Source organism: Cervus canadensis, chromosome 8 (genome assembly GCF_019320065.1).
Source record: "Cervus canadensis isolate Bull #8, Minnesota chromosome 8, ASM1932006v1, whole genome shotgun sequence".
NCBI lineage: Eukaryota > Metazoa > Chordata > Mammalia > Artiodactyla > Cervidae > Cervus > Cervus canadensis.
In genome coordinates, this window is record NC_057393.1 from 10,020,952 (window position 1) to 10,027,796 (window position 6,845).

The 6,845-nt window shown below is 42.7% G+C and overlaps 1 protein-coding gene across 13 annotated transcripts in view; it reads right to left on the reverse strand.

Moving 5' to 3' along the window:
- The window catches only part of TACC2 (transforming acidic coiled-coil containing protein 2), a 228,576-nt gene extending 226,970 nt beyond the window's left edge, over positions 1-1,606 (reverse strand). For all 13 annotated transcript variants that reach the window (XM_043475242.1, XM_043475253.1, XM_043475252.1 and 10 more), the window contains exon 1: positions 1,499-1,606. The gene's annotated coding sequence lies outside the window, so the exon portion shown is untranslated. The remainder of the gene's footprint in view (positions 1-1,498) is intronic.
- Between the last annotated feature and the right edge of the window lie 5,239 nt (positions 1,607-6,845).

The following is a 6,845-nucleotide window of genomic DNA, read 5'->3' on the forward strand; positions in this document are numbered from 1 at the left end:
TTAGTCTGTCTCCCCACTAGCCTGGGGGCTCCACAAGGGCCTGGATTATGTGACTGGTGCGCAAACTATTGCCTCCTTCCCTCCACTGTTTCCAGGGGTCTGGTACGTGGGGATCACTTAAATGTTTGCTGAATGAATTGATGATTATCTTTTATTTGCCCCTCTGCTTCATTCCTCTCGTCTCTCCAGTACACGCTCACCAAGCCCTCTGAAGTCTTCCTTCCTGAGGTCTCTTTTCTTGTCCCCTTCCTGCCTGTTGCCTTGGCTCCTGGGCCAGACCCTCATCACTACCCATTAGCGCTCTTGCAGAAGCGAGCTGGTCTCCCTGAGTGCAATTAAATGCCTGCCGAGTGAAATTCTGGGAAGATGGTGGCAGCAGTTTTAGGTCTTCCCAAATCCCCTCTTGTAAACAGACAGAACAAATTGGATGGTAAAAGCAAAAACCTGTGGACACTCACAGCAGAACTGGATTGTAAGGGTTCCCCTGAACCTCAGCCATCAACAAGGCCCATCTGGTTTCGGCATCTGTGCAGGAGGACGCAGAGAGAAGCAACCGGGCAAGGTCGGCTAGACCTGAGAGCAGGAAACCCCCCAGGGAGCCAACTGGTCTTCACTGGAGAGGATGGTGGCCCAGTATGGGAGCAGCAGCTAAAACTGGGAGGAGCTTTGTCCCCTGCATCCACACAAACTCAGCTATTACACACTGGATTATACTTAAGAGTAAGTGGGATGAAGAATTTCAGTCTGTGCATTTCTGCTGCACGGAACGTGCTGTGAAATAAAACACACCCACTCACATACACACACACACACACTCCCACACTCCACTGTGTTTAACTGAGCTGCTAGATTCTCTCATGAGGCTAAGTTCACTGCCTTACTTCAGTGTGATCTGACGACTGGGTTATAGCTGACACCAAGTCAAACTCAGAAACACTTGACTTTTGTTGAGATCATGTGGCAGCTCAAGTTGGCAGCCATGACGTCAGAAGCAGGTCTGAAAAGGTACTTGTGTGAGTCTAGGGAGACGCTGTGCAAACACGTCAAAATCAACAGCGTTGCCAGCTTTAAAATAACTTTTTGTCATAAAGTCTTGGTGTCTCAGGCCCTCAGGGCTCTCTTAAATCATCATTCCACAGGCTCATAAATACTTGAAAATCCAGTTTGCCGTCGGCAGAATCATCACAGAAGCCAGAAGAAATTTCAATAATCACCTAGCCCAAACCTTATTTTACCAGGGAAGAGACGAAGGTCTAGGTTAATGGGGACTTGTCCTACCAAAAGCAACAAATCACTAAGTGGAAAGAAAAAAATACGGTTTATGTGACTTTGGAGACAATCAGAAGGGAAGAAATAAGCACAGATGGGCCTTCAATTTCCCTTTATAAGGGAAAAAAGAAAGAAAGCAATGCATATACCCCACTAATCTCAGCAGCCAAACCAGTTTAAAGCACATGTTGCTCAAAGGAATAAAGCCATCAATCTGAGGCTTACTTACCCAGTATCCTTTCAGCATGAGGGGCAGAGAGGGGGAGAGGCCCTCTCTTCCTGATGTTACGGCTCTTCAGCACTGCCCTCCGCCTGCGGTCTGTCTTCCCAGCATCACATGGACGCGTTCTATAAATGTGCCTTGGCTTAAGGTTGGGAATGCTGGCCTGGGAGCCGGCAGTGTGTAAGCAATCTGACCCAGGCCAGAGGCAACTTTCCAGAAACCTCTGCCGCCCAGAGGGAGGACAACAAGGGGCAGAGAGCGTGCAGGTGCTGGCAGCCCGAGGTGCTCTGTTTTTCTAAGTGTATCTGGGATCTGAAGCCAGTCTCTACGGCTTCGAGCTGCAATCAAATTTCCTTGGGGGCAGTTCTATATTTTGCTTACTTTTCAAAACAAAACAGTCTTTAAAAAAAAAAAAAAGCTATAAAATGAGAAGTGCTTTTGGTAAATGGGGACAGGTCACTGTCAACTTCTACTGACCTCTTCTACCTGGTAAAATCCAGTCGTCTTTTTTGAAAATGTCACTAGGCCCCTTTGGGAAAGGCGAAGTGAGCAAGGGCTGTTAATGCCAATTCTAAATGGCAAAGATACCTAAAAAAAAATTCCATTTATTGAATTATTTAATGAATTAAATGTGCAACTATGCAGCGGGAAACTTAGCAACTCTTAGAAATGATGGGGCGCTCTTCACGTGCCAACACCAAAAACTCCCCGAGATACATCATTAAGTGAAAAAAAATTAAGATGCAGCACAGTGTGTCTAAAGGAGGGTATAAGTTTGCATGTGTATACTACATTATGTATAGTATATAAGTTCTATGTTCTGAAAAACTCATACTATACTGTATTAAGATATATAAATTAATGACTCTTTTTAGAAATTCACAGAAAAAACTAGTGACAGTGGCTGCCTCCGGGGAGCTGGGGGGGCCGGGGGTGGGGTGCCGGGGGGGCGGGCCAGGATGGGCCAGGGAAGGGTAGAGACTGGGGTCCAGAGAAAGAGGAAGATTGCCTCCTTTTCTGGTCTAGGAATTTTATCTCATGTGAATAGTAATTTTTTGAAGAAAATTTGAAGGGTGATCTAATTTCCATTAGTGTAAATATTTCATTTTCAAAATTATTCTACTATTCAGAGCACTGAATTCAACTGATTTTAATCTTACTTCTCATATATTTAAATATTTTGATTGAATTGGGAAGGAATTCTTTAAGAACATGGAGTTCTGTGATATATGTGTGTGTGTCTAAAAACCCTATAGTAGCAAAACACCTGAGTGAGTTTTGAATGAGGCGTCTGAAGGTTGGATGTTTGGCCCTGATTCATCTCCTTTCTAATCTGGACTTGGATCAAGTGTCCGAACATTATATGTTCAATTTCATCAGGTGTAAAATTGTCCCCCCACCTCACCTTCTCCACGGGCCTACACAGTCCAAATAAGACAAAGACAAAAAAACCCTCTAAAAGCAGAAAACCCCTATTCAGGAATAGGATGGTTCAGGGTGATCACATTTGATCGTGTTTTCTTGGAAGTTCTTGTGTAATTCAACCCTCAAACATTTTAAGTCATATTTTCCCTTAAGAACAAGCATGGAAGTCAAGGGCATAGTTTTAGAGGACCTGGGTCCACGGTCATTGTAGTTAATGTGCATCTTAGTGCTATCCGTAATTTTCTCAGCATCACCTCCCATATTGTACAGGATGCCTTCTAAACAATCTCCTGTCCTGCCATCATGAGCTGTTTTGGCCTCCTGACAGGTTTCCTATCAAATCTAAGTTCTGTTCCAAGTTCATTTACCCAGAAGCATTGCTTTAGTCCTCACATTAGTGCCAAGGCATCATGATTGGGCTAAATTGCCTCGATATATTTAAAAAAAACCTTTCAATTACACTAAAATTACTTTGCCAACAAAGGTCCGTCTAGTCAAAACTATCGTTTTTTCCAGTAGTCATGTATGGATATGAGAGTTGGACTATAAAGAAATCTGAGCGCAGAAGATTTGATGCTTTTGAACTATGGTGTTGGAGAAGACTCTTGAGAGTCCCTTAGACGGTAAGGAGATCCAACCAGTCCATCCTAAAGGAGATCAGCCCTGAATATTCATTGGAAAGACTGACGCTGAAGCTGAAACTCCAATACTTTGGCCACCTGATACGAAGAACTGAGTCATTTGAAAAGACCCTGATGCTGGGAAAGATTGAAGGCGGGAGGAGAAGGGGACGACAGAGGATGAGAGGCTTGGATGGCATCACCAACTCAATGGACATGAGTTTGAGTAATCTCCGGGAGTTGGTGATGGACATGGAGGCCTGGCGTGCTGCAGTCCATGGGGTTGCAAAGAGTGGGACACGACTGAACGACTGAACTGAACTGACTGAAAATCACAAGCCAAAGTCCCAATGCCTGGGAACAGCGAACAGCGTAGTCCCTTCCCTCAGCCCCGAGGAAAACCGCAGACACGTCTGCTTACCAGCGGAAGTGGCGCCACCATGTGGCTACTGCGTCCATGCCGTTTTCATCATTTGTCCCGTCAGCTTTGAAAGAATTCTTAACCTAAAAACTAATTAATTAACGAAAGAAAAAAATATTGTTTTTAATTTGAGGATATTTGACATATTTCAAAATTTGCTTATAAAGTAAGGTTTTGTAATATTTTTATTTTGTATTACTTATTTGCCTAATTCAAATTCATGTAAGTGCAGACTTGCTGAAAATTACTAGCATGTGGCCGAGAACGCAAAGAAAACAAAACATTCCCCAGGAAATGCCTAGAACTGCTGATTATTTAAAAGTTCTAAAAGGAAAGTAAACTTAAACTAATGTTTATTATGACAGTAAACAGGTGGATTGATGAAAATAAAAAGATAATGTTTATGGTTCATTATCTCCTTATGCAGTGAAAAAGAAACTCCCATTAAGGAAGTGGAACACACACACTTAACTCTTTCCCTTAAAGGTACTTCATTAAAGTGATTGCTAAAGGATGTTTTTTGTTTTTAAGCGTCTTAGGGCAATCATGAAGCAAACTGGATGGCAGACCAGCCAAGAGATGGCTCCATGTTTGTGGGTAATGGGAAGGGGATGGAGGTCTGATGACAGGGGAATCAGAGCTGAGGTGTCTCAGCCCAGAGCTGGGGGGAGAGGGCCAATGAAACACCAGGAACGTTGGAGAGAGCCGAAAACTCCCAAGAGAACCAAGAGAACCGGGGCTGAAAAGAAAAACCAGGTGTAAGTGACGCCAACGCCCCATCTCACCCCCTCCTGGTGCCTATCAGTTAGACAAATGCAAAACCGAAACCAAAAACCAAACTTGCCGTGTATTCTGGAAAAAGAAACAACAGTAGAGAGTTCAAGGTAAGCTTAACAAAATAACTTAAAAATAGATTTAAAGAAAGATTTAAAATATGAAAGCATATAAGAGACCTAGGGAGTCAGTCCATGAAGTCTCACATCTGATTAACAGGAGATCCAGACATAGAACAAAAAAGCAGAAGGAAGAAATTATCAAAGAAAGAATACGAGAATAATGAAAGTATTTCCCAAAGTTGAAGGAGATGAATCTCCCGATTGAAAGGGCCCAGCAGGTGTCTGGTACAATAACTAAAACTATTTCTCACTGTCCTGTGAGTTGACAGGGCTCGGCTAGCCAATTCTCATTTGGGAGAGGGCTCTTGCGTGGCTGCAATCAGGCTGCAGCTAAAACCAGAATCATTCCAAGGCTCCAAGGATTTGGGTTTTCAAAACACTCACTCCCATGGCTGGCAGGTCCCACAGACTTTGGCTAGCAGCTCAGCAGTGGCCGACCTGTGGCCTCTTCGTGTGTTTTGAACTTCCTTACAGCATGGCAGATGGGTTCCAAGAGCGAATGCTCCAATACGCAGGAAAGAGAAACTGCCAGTCTTTCGAATCCAGAAACGGACACAGTGTCATTTCTGCTATATTCTACTCATCAGAGAGTCACAGGGCCCAGATTAAAGGGGAGGAGACATAGATCTTCCCTGTCAATGGGAGAAATACCAAAGAGTTCACAGCCATCTCAAGTTACCACCAACCCCTAAATGCTTCTAGAAATAAAACATAATAGGTCATTTACAAAGTAAAGAGAATCAGAACCAAACTCATTTTCCAGCATTTCCTCCCTTGTGTACCACACTCCAGTTACACGTGCCAGACTCATTTTATTCTTGAAGACTTTTCTTTGCCATTGTCTCTGACTAGAACACATGTTCCCTGAATCTTTGCATGACTCACTACTTCTCACAATTCGACTCTCATCTCAAATGTCACCTCCTCTGAGGTGTCCCTTCCCATCATACCTAAAATAGCATTCCCAGTCAGCATTTATATCCTTGGCCTTATTTAAATTCTTCATAGCACAAACCAAGTCTTTTTTTCTTGTTTTTATTATGTCTCCTTCATGAGAGTAGCAACTTTGTCTTTTTTTTTTTTTTAAGATTTTTTTGATGTGGACTATTTTTAAAGTCTTTATTGAATTTGTTACCATATTGTCTCCATTTTGTTTTGTTTTGTTGGCTGCAGGGCATGTGGGATCCTAGCTCCCAGATCAGAGATCAAATCCACAACTCCCTGCACTGGAAGGTGAAGTCTTAACCACTGAATGACCAGGGGAGGCAGGCAGCTTTGTCATATGCAACATTGTATCTCCAATGCCTGGCCCACTACCTGGAATGTTTGTTGAGCAGCTGTTGAATCAGGATCCATCTCAAGCAAAAAACAAAGCAATGCCTTTAAGTTTCTGATTAAAAAAAAAACCCACCATTTTCAACTCAAAATTCTATGTCCAGTCAAATCATCAACCAAATGGAAAGACAGATTAGAGACATTTTTCAGACTCATAAAATTTTCCCCTTTACCACTCTTCTAAGAAAGTGCCTCCACAAAATCAGGGCATAAATCAAGAAAGCTTTTAAACGTGGAATCCAGAAAACAATGGATTTAACAGAAGAAGGCAGGAATGGGAAGCCCCATGAGGACAACTGTCCACAAGACTGAAACTGCAGCTCATTCAAACTGAAGCGGGCAGATAGAGGGCGCTGGGATGGAAATCTCCAGATTAAAAGAGAACTCCAGTAGAATAGAGGAATTGAACGAAGAAGATGGAAAAAGATGACAAAATATTTCTTCAAATAGTGCAATCAAAGCAATCATAAACTAGGAGAAATCTAAAATGTAAGAACAAAACGTAACCAGTAATCATATTGATCACTAGCTCCTTGCTAAACAATACTCACAGAAATCCAATAAAACATTTCTTGTCATTTTCAGATTTGGAAATTGATCTAGGAAGAAGCACAAATGGTTCACTTAACAATTGCAGTGCCACCCCTCTGTCAGGG